Below are 14,753 nucleotides of genomic sequence, written 5' to 3'. Positions count from 1 at the left end.
AGAGCAACTAAGAGAGTTGGCTTATAGTAGGCTTTTAAAAAATAATTTTTGAATTAATACTTGAATATTGAATAACAGATACAAAATCTTCAAGAGAGTCATAATTTATTAAAGGAAAATGGGAAAAGTCACAATAAAAGGTGGGACTGAGATGTGAAGATTTCCCAAAATATATCCATCATAATGTTTGTGGTCAATTATTAGGGTTAGACTTCAAACACAAGCCCTAAATAGATCACCTTTCCTTCTAAGCGCCGTGTGGATATGATGGTTGATACCAGAGAGGACAATCTGGTAGAGAGAGGGGTGGATACTGTGTCGTTCCCGATGTCCACAGAAAGAACCAGGTGCATTTGTGCCTGGCTGATACTTTGCAGAGCTCTCTGACTTTTATCCTTAGGGAATTACATAGCTACTGTTTTATAACCACTTAAGGTGTAGGTTTAGGAAGCTGTTATGAAATGTTGCTGCATTGTTTAAGTATGCATTTATTTTAATTACTTTAGTGAAGACTTAAGTTCCACATTAGGCATTGTTATGACACTCAAACTTCATTTGCTTAGTCCAGTGGAGTTTAAGTCTCATTATTATAGCATTTCTGTGCAGACGTTTGATGGGTGGCTTTTCCTAAAGTCATTGATAAACTCAGAATCTTCCTAACTTGTGGATCCACTGTCCCTTGGAGCTGAGGAGGTCTCAGCTGAATATTCTGCTTCCAGCCCAGCCAGTGGGATAAGAGATATAAAGGAGCATTATAAGGAATTTTATTTTGTATCCTGGGGAGAAGTAGTATCTTTCTCTTCTGCTCATATTCCACTGGTCAGAGCACTGTCTTAGGATCACCCTGTACTGCCAGGAGACTGGAGATGTGTCTGACGGTGTATCCAAGAGGAAAGGAAAGTGGGTTTGTTAAAACTGTTCACTTCTCTCCATTGGGACTTTTTCACATATTCTGCTAGTTCAGTGATTGGATTAAGCTCTTGGTATCTTCTTTGCCAGAGAATTATCTTACTTTATTTAGCACATTTTCTTTAAGCTGGTTCTGCTTGCCTGCCTTGACTATTACTAAACTGCCTTCTCTCCTCCAGGGAGAGAAAAATATGTTTAGGGGATGATTTCCTATGATTGTTCCAAGATTACTGTCTTTACATCAAAAGACCCAACTTCTGTCAATCAAACTCCAAGAACTATTATTCCTCTCTTGCTTTACCTTTGAGATTTAAAATATATATATATTTTTATGGGATTCTACCTGAATAAAATTTTGTAAAAGGGTTTATAGTTGAGCTTTTATCTAAAATGTGATTCTCTCAATATCTAAGAACCTCAAAATCATCTGAAGTGCTGACCCCATGCCCAGATGTTTTGATGCTCCAGCTCTGGGGTGGATGCTGAGAATATGCATTTCTAATAAGTTTCCAAGTGATTCTTATGCTGCTGATTCAGGAAGGATACTGTGAGAACCAGAGCTCTAAAATAAACCATTGTTAACTTTTTAAAAAGGACATCTTACTCTCCTACACCTAAAAGTCATTCATATGTGGTAATAACACAATAGAAAATAGATTTAAAATTAGGAGAAAAAAAACACCTTAAAGATAGAAAAATCTTAATCCTTAACTTTTAACGAACCACTTTTTAGTCAGCAGTTTGAAGTTCATCAAGTCATTTTGCCTCTCAATTTTTCCATTTCTTTATAAAATGTTAACATGTACTTTGCTTGGAACAAGAGATTTTGTCCCAGGCTACTCAGAAAGTAGATCTGCTAGTTTCTGTAGAAAAGGAGATTTACACGGCATCAGAGAACTCCCTGGGAGCAGCCCACCAACAGGGAAAACTATTATGTAACTTCCACAATGAGGTTGCCTTAAGTTTTCTGGAAAGCAGTGCATACCCAACTCTTGGAGCAAACTCCAGAGCAAACTCCAAAACAAAGCACCAGCAGTCATGCTGAAAGGTCAGCACGGCTTGCTTATGGTTCTCCACATGGCTCTGAGACTGAATCATCTGTGCATCATTGAAAAAGATGCCCATGCTCTGGTCTCACACACTCTGAGCTGGGGCCTGGGTATCCACCAATGAGTTGCATGTTGAGAACCTTCGTGTGGTAACAGGCTCCAACTTCTTGTTGTGTCCCTGCCCTGCTGACTGAAGTGAGTGGCACTGTTACTTCTGGCTTACAGATGGTAGGCACATTCTACACACTGCAAAGTTTGATTGCATTGGGGATATTAAATTCCCATGCAGTAAGCACTCTATCACAGGACAAATGAGAGTGTCAGATCAGGCTTTTTAAGGCCCAGTGTTGTTATGCAAGTGATTAAAAAGCCTCCACAGGCTTAGACACTCACCTCTTTTGCTTTTCAGGTGACACTAACTTTGCATGATTTTTTTCATCATCATAGTGAAGGACCACACTTCAAATTGCTGCAAAGCACCTCAGATGCTAGACAAGTGGGTTGAATGAGAAACTTCATACTTAATTTTCTTAGTCATGCAGAACTAGATCAAACCAAATGCAAACATATGGTAAGATATTGGGCAGCTATAAATAAGCCTGGCTTTGAATATCTGATTTTGAGGTTTTATTTTGGCTTTTATCAATACAAAAAGCAAATAGAACCAGAATTGTTGAGAAGGAAGTGAAACAGGCTGTGTATGAGATTGAGATGATGCCATGGCCTCTGCAGCTTTCTCTGTATATTTTACTTGAGTTTCAGTTGTTTCTACAGAACAATGGTCCACAGGACAAGGTTATTTGTTTCATAGAGTTTTGGTTAAACTTGTCCTCTGAGCTCTCCATGTTTATACATTTGAAAAGCTCTTCTTATTAATATACTTGACATTGAAATAATTTGGCCTGAGTAATACTTGTCTCAGAACAACTTCCTTTGGTTCAAATTTAGTAGGAGGTGACTTTCTATGGTTTAGAAGAGGCAATTAGAAAACACAAATCAGAGATTTTTGTGAACTTAATCCCATAGTTGACTGTATATCTTGGGACCAACTCTGTTATTTTTCTCCAAATGTACTGATAAGGAGAGATATCGACTTTGTAACAGGCCTGTTATTTTGTTATCTGGAGATGACAAATTCTCATCATAGGCTGTGGGCACTGTTCTCTGATTCTTCTTTTCTCTTGGAAATGTATTTTCTGATTACTGCTTGGCTTCTTTTTGCAAAAAATGATCTAGGTTTGGCTTAGAAGAGTACTTCTGGAAAAACTGTGTTAGCATCCCCACAGAGTATGGAGGCTTCTGATGGAGGAGAGGCAGGATTCTAGCTCCTGCCTCTGTTGTTAATGACGAACTGGTGCTTAGAATCAAATAGCATCAGAATTCCTAGTGTGTGAGCAGACACAGGACAGAACTGCTTCAGACTCTGGATCAGTCTTAGCATCTTTACTAAGTTCCTGCTGTTAATAGAAGTTGGAGAGCACATTGTGGTGTTCCCAAACATGGGTCAGTGTCTTAGGTACCAGAGGAAAATGTTAGCATTGTGATACACCATACTAGGGACTCAAGAGAGAATACTTGCTTTTATTGTTTTACTTCCCACCCACCCACAGAAGAAGAGGGAAAAAATAACTTGTGAATAAGATAGATGAAAATTGAGGAAGGAAAATAATTTGCTTGTCTCCCTGTTTTATAGAGGTATTTGTGAAGAAGTAAACAAGACAGAATTACATTTTATTCTTTGGGAATTATTTATAAAACATTATGTTCTTTGTCTTAGATCAAGTCTAAAAATGTAACTTTATACGTCATTGTTATCATAGTCTGTAGTTGGAATAGTTTTCAAAACCGGGTGTGGTGTTTTGTGAGTTTTCTGTCTAATTAACTCCAGAACTCTAAGGTAAAGGCTTCTACTGCATGTCCTTTGGCATGACATCAGTCTGCCATTGACTCTGATTGTCAGCAGGAGTCTAAATATTTGGGTCAAAGCATTTTGTTTAGAGTTTATGTTTGTAGTTGAAAGAGAACTTTTTTTTTTCTCTCTTTTTTTATTGTAAACAAATGGGATACATGTTGTTTCTCTGTTTGTACATGGAGTCAAGGCATACCATTTGTGTAATCATAAATTTACATAGGGTAATGTTGTTTGATTCATTCTGTTATTTTTTCCCTTCCCTCCCACCCCTCCCACCCCTCTTTTCCCTCTATACAGTCCTTCCTTCCTCCATTCTTGCCCCCCTCCCTAACCCTAATCTAACCCTAACACTAACCCCTCCCACCCCCATTATGTGTCATCATCCACTTATTAGCGATATCATTCGTCCTTTGGATTTTTGAGATTGGCTTATCTCACTTAGCATGATATTCTCCAATTTCATCCATTTGCCTGCAAATGCCATAAATTTACCATTCTTTTTGGTTGAGTAATATTCCATTGTATATATATACCACAGTTTCTTTATCCATTCATCAATTGAAGGACATCTAGGTTGGTTCCACAATCTGGCTATTGTGAACTGAGCAGCTATGAACATTGATGTGGCTGTATATCTGTAGTATGCTGATTTTAAGTCCTTTGGGTATAGGCCAAGGAGTGGGATAGCTGGGTCAAATGGTGGTTCCATTCCAAGTTTTCTAAGGAGTCTCCACACTGCTTTCCAGAGTGGCTGCACTAATTTGCATCCCCACCAGCAATGTATGAGTGTACCTTTCTCCCCACATCCTCTCCAACACCTGTTGTTGCTTGTATTCTTGATAATCGCCATTCTAATTGGGGTGAGATGGAATCTTAGGGTGATTTTGATTTGCATTTCTCTTATTACTAGAGATGTTGAACATTTTTCCATATGTTTGTTGATTGCTTATAGATCTTCTTCTGTGAAGTGTCTATTCATTTCCTTAGCCTATTTGTCGATTGGATTATTTGCATTCTTGGTGTAGAGTTTTTTGAGTTGAAAGAGAACTTCTGTGTAAGGGAAATACAGCATTTTTGTTATTATGTTCCTTCTTCTTTGGAATGAGCATCTATTCAAATAAACTCTCTCTAACTTCTTGCACTTCCCTAATTGTTTCATCTCTTGAACTTCTGCAGTTACCAACAAAAAGTAGGAATGATAGTCCTTTGACATTGGCTTTCTAGAAAGAATAATTACAGTTATTAAATCTAGGCTGTGTTAATGTGAAGTCCCAACCTAATGAACCAGTTGTAAATGTGCTGCTGTTCTACAGAGAAACTTCATGGAAGCTTCTGTTTTATGGCTGCTAGTTATTGATTAAACAACAATATTGTTTTTTGATGCTGAATATTTCTATTGTCATAGACTCATTAACTTGGGTTTAGAAAAGATATTAAAATATTAAATTTATTAAAGAATTGTTAAAGATCACTAGTCTGCCTCCTCCCCCACCCAGTGCTGGTACCATCTTTACAACATCTCCCCCAAGTGGTAGCCTTGGCCACTACAGAACCTACCTAATGAGAATGAGGAAAATAAAAACTCCAACATCTATTAGACAGTTATAACTATTTTGTAGGATAAGCAGAGGTGCCTGTGTGTGTGGGAGAGTGTGGGGATATTCTTTCCACAGAAAGAATCTTGAGAGAGCTGAGTTAAGATATGGCAAGAAGTTCAGAATGGTTGGACAGAGGTTTTATGAGGTAGAATATGAGAGCAGGATCTTGGGTCAGGGTATCTGGAATTTTGCTTGACCAAATAGAAATTAAGATTATATCTGATAGATTAATCTAGATTATATCTAGATTTGAAGTGTGGGAGTGGCTTGATCAGCTTTTAAACTGATAATCTCGGTGGCAGTGTTGAGGACTCAGTTGATGGAGAAGAGATTGAATCAGGGGCAGAAGAATACTCTGTCCTTCTGGAAGCCCCTGTGTCTCATTTTTGGTTCAGAAAGTAGGGTCACTTTGTGTAGAGAGCCATGTGTAAATTATTGCAATATGTTATGCCTGATGTGTGAATATCTGCAAAATAGAAATGGAAAATTGTGGCCATTACTTGGATTGTGTAGCAAAACAAAAATCAACTTGAAATACTAACATAAAGAATTTTACAATGGGAAATACCTAGGTTATTGAGCAAGGGCTTCTTCTGGTCCCCACGAGTTCAACTTTAATTTGGTTGGACATGGACTTAGGCACAAATTCTTGCAATTTGATGTTTTCAACAATATGTTATTCTGTGACATCTTTCTGGATCAGAAAGTCATTTCTGTCTAGGACAAAATGAAATTACACAGAAACATTGTATTTTAAAAGGGAAAAGTGAAATAAGATGAAGAGAGGCATTAATAGATATTTCCATGTTCTTAAAAACTGTGTGACAGGGTATGGTGGTGAATGTCTTTAATCCCAATGACTCAGGAGACTGAGGGAGGATGATCGAAAGTTTGAGGTCAGCCACTGCAATTTAGTGAGGCTCTAAGCAACTTAGGGAGACTTTGTCTCAAAAGAAAAAATAAAAAGGGCTGGGGATGTGGCTCAGTAGTGAAGTATCCTGAGTTCAACACCCCCACCACACACACACACACAAAAGCAAAAAATAAAAAACTAAAAACCAAAACTGTATGTCTTTAGCTAGGATGTAGGGATTACTACATCAAAACCAATACAGAGGATGCATTTTGATGTCTTTCAGGAAATGCAATGGTGAGAGGAGTTTTTGGTTTGTCCGCTAACCAGTTCCTGTTTTCTGCATGCCATCAACAAATGCTCCTGGGATAGAAGAAGTCACAAACAGGATTTTAGTCTGTTTCAAAAAAGATAAGGGGTGGTAGTGCAGAATATACTTGCATTAAGGCCATGAGACAAATCCCCTAAAGTCTTTGTTAATTTCACATGAAAAATAGAATTTTAATGCTTTATCTTTATTCAGACTATATATATATACATATATATATATATATATGTAATGATGAAAGCTTACAGAAGATTCAGTTTGGATCCTGGTTGCCTTTCAGTTTGGATCCTGGTTGCCTTCCTTACAGATTTGATGGATACTGTGATTTGTCATGTCCCAAAGGCATCTAGGTAGGGAAATGTACGTTGGCCAGAATTGATCTCTGCCATTATTGTCAATGACACCCATGATTTGGCCCTCGCCAGCATATTTTCCTGTGACTCCTCAGCTTTTGGTCTGTGGCTGCTTTCTATCATTTCATATTTGCTGCATACTCCATCAAGCTAATAAAACAGCTGTTTATTATGCATGACCCGCTCCATAGTGCGACTGACAGATAACTGCAGCATTTTAAGTCTTGTGTGAGATTCTCAACCTGCTGCCAGCTTCTCCATTATATTCCATAAAAATGTTTCTTGTTTTGAACTATTGGAAGGGAACATAAGTTGTTTTAGGGTCAGTGCCAATTTGAACCCTGTAAAATACTGCCAGATTAGAGGTGGGGGAAGTGATGAAAAGCTGTCTGGAAGAAGATGCAGCTAAGGGCATCAGATGAATGCACAAGTCCACATATATGGACACAGAACATGTTCTTTGGGACATGTGATACAGTATGAGCTGAAATAGTCATTCATGTAGGGTTGTAAGACTGATGAAAAGAAAGAGAAGAAAAGGAAACTCACATTTACTAAGTATTTGGTATGTTTCCAGCACTCTGCTCCTGTGAAAGTTGTTATATTTGAAATGGAGTCACTTGTGTCAAACCCTGGTTAACTGGAGCCAAGGAAGGACAGGAAATGAGAACCCTTCTTACATGCTTTGCCTGATAACAGAAGCTATCACAAGAACTTTTTCAAACTGCAACTTATTTTTGAAGTCACAAAGGACAGTTAGCAGCGTAAGGACAGTGAGCTTGCCTGAGACACTGTCTCACAATCCAACCTCGGTTTCTATGATTTTAAAACCACAAGTTTTACCTACCAGCTGCTGAACTCGGTAGTTAGGACTTGCCAGCTCCTAGGTCAAAGTGACCTAGAGTTGTCATGGCAACGTTTCTCCTTCCCAATGAAATTCCAACAATTTATTTTATTCTTCAGTAATACTGAAGTTCACCACAGTTGGTCCATGTGTCCTGAATTGCAATTTTAATCTTCTTATTTTTCTCAAATAAAATTATTTTGCATGGAGATTGGTCTCTATATATTTGTTTGATATTGACAGTGTATTCTTTCTACTGCACAGGTCATTGATTTCCTAATAATCCTGACAGTCAGGAATTTTACTCCCCCCTCCTTTTTTTGTAACTTCTGAGGAAGTAAGCTCTGAGAAACCAGGTAACTTTCTTGGGTTTTCCACAAGTATCTCACGATGTGTTGGGATCTCAACTTGGTCTGGCAGCAGTATCTGCATCCCTTCCACCACCATTCCCGGGCTCTAGGCTGAATGATCTCCTGGGGAAAAAGTCTTTCTTAATCCTGGCCCAGAGATTCTTAGAGAGGCCTCCATCAACTTGCTTCTTGAGGTTTTAGTGGTCCTATGGCTAGAGATTTCTCCTAAGAACATAGAAGCAAATTTCCTTGTAACTTCTATTAATATATTAGTAGTTATAAACTAAGATTTCTGTTATATCATAAGTTTATATTAGCAAACTTAAACAATTTTAAATTGTGGAAATTTTTAAAAAACATATTTTCAAAACCATAGTTATTTCTGAGTTTGTAGAACACAGGATAATAGTCATAAGTTTAACATATTCAATAAATATGCTGACTTGTCATGTGTCTCTCCATCTCCTCTTACCTTACCTTTAACTCTTGATCTCCCATTTACTTGAGGTCATTCAGTAGTGTGGTGGTGGTGATGGTGGTGGTGCTGATGGTGGTGGTGGTGGTGCTGATGGTGGTGGTGCTGATGGTGGTGGTGGTGATGGTGATGGGGGTGGTGGTGATGATGGTGGTGGTGAAATCTTTAGAGCATAGTTCTGAGAATAAGAGTAAAGTTCTTGGCTGTTGATAGGGAACAGAAGTGAGCAGTGAGAACATTAGACTAAGGGAAGAATTCTATAAAATGGGTTCACTATGCTGACCCCCACTTGCTCTCTTTTCTATGAAGCACTTTACCTGCAAATCTGCTTAAGTTAACATGATATGTTTCATTCCTCAGCAAACAACCTGATATCTGCGGGAGAAATGAAGGTCCCAAGCACCCATAAAAAGAACACAAGTTACCCTAAAGTGGGGAACTTTTATGACTCTTACACAGACTATAATTGAGAACCCAGGAAGATAAGGATAATTTCCCCTAGCCATAAAATCTCCAAGAACAATTTCTGATTAGAACCAAATGGGCCAAAGTGACCTAGAGTTGTCATGGCAGCTGGGAACTTGAAAGTCCAATGTCATCCTGCTGTCATTCAAAAGTCAAGAGGTGACCCTGGGCAGGAATTTCTAGAAATTTCCTTAAGACCCCCAATAACACTGGAGGGCAAGAGAGGCATGTGGCCATTTTCCTGTCTTAGAGGGCCCACTCTCTCCCTTGAGAATGTCCTCTTTCCCTTGTCCTCATCCCTTTTAATAAACCCATGCCTGCTATTCTGAGTGACATGTATGAAATCTTTCTGACTTGATCACAAGAATCAGGGTTTAAAGTGTTGGGGGGGCCAGGGGCAGTCTTTATGCTGCCTCAGTTTCCCAGAAGGTTGAAACTTTGTAACAACTTTGAATTACAAGAACCTGAACTTTGGGCAATGGGAATGTTAACCCTGAAACCAGTGGGCAGAATTTATGTACTAACCAGTATATTTGGAAGAATATGTTGTACACAGAAGCAGCTTTTCTGATATCCAGTTAGATAAAGATTCCATAAGATGAAGAGAGAAGACAAATCAGAAGAGAAGCACAGGACACTACTGTTAGTCATTGAGAAGGGGCAACTACACCCAGGCTCTTGGAGCTGAATCTTTTGTAGGAACATAATGGGTCTCCAAGTGGGTTTGAGGATCACAATGGAAGAAACTTGTGCCTTGTTCTCTGGGTGAGGTGGAGTATTCATGGTCATTACAGGCTTTTTGATGGATAGCTTGATGAAGGAGCAGGAGAGACTATGGCTAATTGAGTTCTTTTGCATTCTGTAGGAAACAGTCAAATGTTTCCTGTGTCCCCAGGAGTAGCACAAAATGAGGGAGGGAAAAAAGGCAGGAGAGAGAGGAGGAGAATATGTAGTTGTGTTTGTCCTGAAGTCACAGGAAAAGAAGAATCTCAAGGAAGTCTCAGCTGTGACGTTCAGTAAGTCCCTTTTCCTCTTAAAATTAAAATTGTCTTTGTACAGATGACAAAAAGGTGGATCAAATCATATACACCACCTCTGGGATGGGGACTAAAAATGGAAATTAGTCTTGGTTATAGAGTAAATTTAGTCTTGGTTATAGAGTAAAGGGAAGCTACATGACTCCCCTCACATTTGTGAATAATTTTTCCCTCAAATTCACTTCAAAGTCTTTACCTTTCAAGAAACATTCCTTTGGGCTGGAGAGATAGCTCAGTCAGTAGAGTGCTTGCCTTGCAAGCATAAGGCCCTGGGTTTGATCCCTAGCACTGCAAAAAAAAAAAAAAAAAAAAAAAAAAAAAAAAAAAGAAACATTCCTTTGCTTTTCTTGGTATCACTTACTTCTGATTTGTTGGCTCTCCTTCTTGCATATTGCTGCTGGACCAGGAGAAAGAACATACATATTCCAATTCCATTTCTCCTTTATTGGAGGTCTGATGGAGAACAACCCACCATCTCTGGGTTGCCATTTTCTTTGCTTTGCTTTTCCTTTCTCTCATTTGCAGTTCTGCGGATTGAACCCAGGGCCTTGTGCGTGCTCAGCAAGTGCTCCACCACTGAGCTATATCCTGAGCTCTCCATTAGCTCCTCCACCCATATAGCTTTTCTGTAAAACAGAATGCTAGAGAGGTTGTCAGGGGACAGTTGCATCAGGGATGAGAGAGTTTCCATGAGGACAAAGTTTCTGATATATGTGGTTTGGGGGATAGGGATTGGGGTGGCACTATTACAGTTCAGAGAAATAAGCCAGGCTACACTACTCATTGCTCCACAAATATTCAAAGTCAAATTGTTAGGAAAATGGGTTTTATTCAGTCAGCTTTGTAGGAGGAAAAAAATCTTTTTGTTTCAAAAATTCCATCTTCAGAGGCTCTTAGGGGCAAAGAAAGCTTTTAGAAGAGAAGAGGCAGGCAAAATGGGACAAAAGGCAGGGAATATACAAATGCAGATCCAAATGTAGTTAACCAGTGCTGGACATGCTGGGGAAGAAACAATTTCCATTCTGAGCTTCCTCGAGGCCTGTAAGTCCAGGGGGTTGCAGCCATGTCAGGTTTTACTCTCAGTTGCTCTCAATTTCAGAGATACCCCCACTTTTGTCTGTTTCACATATAAAGTGAGATTATGGCAGCATCTCTTTTATCCTGAGAATCTGATTTTACTATCATTTATATATTTAAATTAAGCTGTGCCCTGCATTCAGGATCTCTGTTCCCATTCCATGAGGAACTGTAGGAAAAGCCAGTATCGTAATCCTTCTTCTGAGAAGAAGTAGTGACTTATTTGGTATCAATACTTTCTCTCTCAAGGGTATAGAGAAAAGAACTTCACTGTTGTAAAGAAGCTTCTTTGTTCTAAAAATTCACCTGCTCCTCCTATAAAGATGACTCCTTCAAGGAGAAACTCCCCAAAGCTAATCTCTAGTAAGATACTTCTTGTCATTGGTGGATCTTGATTCTTTAACCCTGCAAACCTTTCCTGGGAGCTCAGGTGCTTGAATATCTCAGAGCTGGCATACCTGGTGAGCATCACGAAGCAGTGTACACCTGAGCCCCCTAGTGACATGCTGTTTTAAATGTTCTTATTAGTGCATTATGCTTATGTATAATATTGGGACTTGTTTTTGACATAATCATACGTCACGGAATATAATTTGTTACACTTCAGTTCCCAGTACTTCTTCTTTCCCTCCCCTTCTCCCTTCCTCTGTTCGCCTTCCTCTACTCTGCTGGTCTTCTTTCTATTTATTTATAGTTTTTGATGCTTTATAGATACTCGTAAAAGTCAAATTCCAGTGGTATACTTATATATGTGTATAGTATAAGTTGATCAATTTCCTCCCTTTTCCCATCTCTCCTCCCTTTTCTTTTATTCCCTTCCTCAACTCTACTGATCTTCCTTCTATTTTCGTGGAATTCACCCCCTCTCTTCCACCTTTTTTTAAATTTCACTCTAGTTTATGGATATGAGAGAAAAAAAATTTGACCTTTGACTTTTTGAATCTGTCATATTTTACTTCGCATGATGTTCTCCAGTTCCATCCATTTACCGCAAGTGCCATGATTTCATTCTTCTTTATGGCTGAGTAAAACTCCATTGTGTACATATACCACATTTTCTTTACCCATTCATCTGTGACAGGCACCTGAACTGGTTTCATAGTTTGACTATGATGAATTGCACTACTATAATCATTGAGGTGCATGTATCACTACAGTATGCTGATTTAGTTCTTTAGGATCCCTAAAGAACCAAGGAGTGGGATACCTGAGTGACATGGTGGTTCCAGTCCTAGTGTTTTGAGGAAGACCAATGAAGTTTTATTCCTTTTTCAAATATCCTTAAGGCTTGCTTAGAGAAAGCAAGACTATTCCATGACTTATACAACTCATTTAATTGTCTTTTCAGTTTGCATTTTATCCCAGGAGGCATGCAATGGGAAACTAAGCCAATTCCCAGGTCATTACTTTAACAAACATGAATTCAAACTTATCATGTGCCAGCTGTGGGGGTCACAGGTATGTGTGAGATGTGGTGCCAGCCCACATGACATCAGCATTTAAAGAGAGAGTTGATTATCTAAATTGTGAAATAAGAGGGCTATGATAAAGGTAATCATAAGGGAATCATGATGACACAAGAAAGCACAATTAATTCTCTTGACAATCATTTTTTAAGATTAAAAACTCTGGTTTGACTTTTTCTTCTTTATTCCATTAAAAATACTCTTGTGCAGGTCACCAAGAACTTCTATGTGACATACTTAAAAAGTTGCTTTTCTGCTCTTAATTTGTTTGACCTCAAGGATCATTCCACACAGTGGACAGTCCCTACATGTGGAAAACCTCCTTTCTTGGTAAAGATATCACAATCTCATGAATTTCCTTTTTTTGCTTTGTCTACCTCTCGATTGCTTTTGCAACCTCTTCCTTTTCTACTTGACATCTGAACCTGGGAGTTCCTCAGAGCCGAGTCTTGAAATTTCTCTTGCTCTGTGGGCTATTCTCTCTTCCTAAATATTAGAAACTATATCCATGCAACTGTTACTGTTGAATGCCAAATTTCTGCCTCAAACCTGATCTGTTATCAGGCTTATACAAATATGACATCACCTGATGTCTCACTTCATCATCTCACAAGTATTTTAAAATTTATTCAAAATTTATTTTTTAAATAAATAAAATTTGAATTGCTTATTGTCTTCATCCTGAGGGAGAGTTCTGAGGGACAGTTCCACAAAGAAGGTGGGGATCACAGGCTCATCAGTGTACTTTAATACCACTGACAAACAGAAAATGAGAGCATAATTCCTAATATTTTAAGAATATTATTTAAGCCACATTACATTTCCCCCCTCACAATCCAATAATTTCATTGTTTATTTCAAGAACCTAATTAAGAGGAATTCCTCTGGGGTGGGTAGTATTAAAAATGTGTGAGGGGGCAGTACTGACAAATACTTAAATTTATTATGGAAAGATGGCCCCCTCTACTCAGATTTATGGACCTGGTCTTAAGAGTACAACCATAAGTTCTTTTCTTCCCAACCTGTCCTGCCTGCTTTTTACTTAAGAGGAAGAGAGGAAGAAGGGGAGAAAAAAATAGGCAATAGTTTGTGCCTTTGGCATGGACATCCTGGGCCTTTGCTGGGAAGTTCTCTGTCTAACCCTGATGGTTCAGAGCTCAGGTGGAGTCTGAGTGAGGAGTCTCCTGAGGAAGATGAGCTAAAGGCACTGTACTTATGCTCACTATCTTCATCTTTCTTTCCATTGCTGGAGTTTGAGGAGATTCTGGTTCATTGTCTTTCTCATCTTCCTTCTTATTCTTTTCTGATCCTTGTGAGCGATAAGAGTTGGTACAAATAGACTCTGAGGAATCTCTTCCTGGAGCCTAAAGCCCCGTTCCTCTCCACGCCCTTTTTACAGATTCTGTTGATGGGGACTGCAGATTTGTTCTTCTGAACTTGGGGTTTGAGCTGCCTTTCACGTTCATATTCTTATGTTTATTTGAAGTAATTTTTCATATGCAATGTATTTTTTAGACAAAAATCCAGATCTGTCTTGCACTATTTCTGTAATTCCTCAGCCTGGTTCTTAATAATGTTCCTTCAGCTCTTTGGGGATTCAGTGCTAGCACTGGCTAATCTCCATTTGCAACCCCTCAGGGGCACCTACTGGAGCTCCTTACTCAAATACAAATCCTGGAAGAAACTGTGCTCTCCCTTAGTGGTTGGCTTCTCTGGCTCTCAGTGGAATTTCATCTTGGAAAAAGTCATAGTTTTCTGGAAAGACCTCACTTCTTTCACATTTCCTCAAACTTCTTTTGAGTTTCAGTTTGGCATGTATTAGGGACAACAGATTTCTTGGAGTGTTGATCTAGAAAAGGGTGTCTTCACTTAGTAGAGTAGTAATTCCTCATATTTCTAATTCTCCTGGAAATCTTGAATAAATTTTAGTTTCAGTTGCTCTGGAAGTTTCTTGACAGGATTTTGGTCAGCTCCCAGTTGCTAAAGTCAGGCACATTTGGTAGTTCTAGGAGATGAGGATGTCCAGATGTTTCCTGC

The sequence above is a fragment of the Sciurus carolinensis genome, chromosome 1, assembly GCF_902686445.1.
Source record: "Sciurus carolinensis chromosome 1, mSciCar1.2, whole genome shotgun sequence".
NCBI lineage: Eukaryota > Metazoa > Chordata > Mammalia > Rodentia > Sciuridae > Sciurus > Sciurus carolinensis.
The sequence above is the reverse complement of the archived record's forward strand: the minus strand, read 5'-3'. Positions refer to the sequence as shown.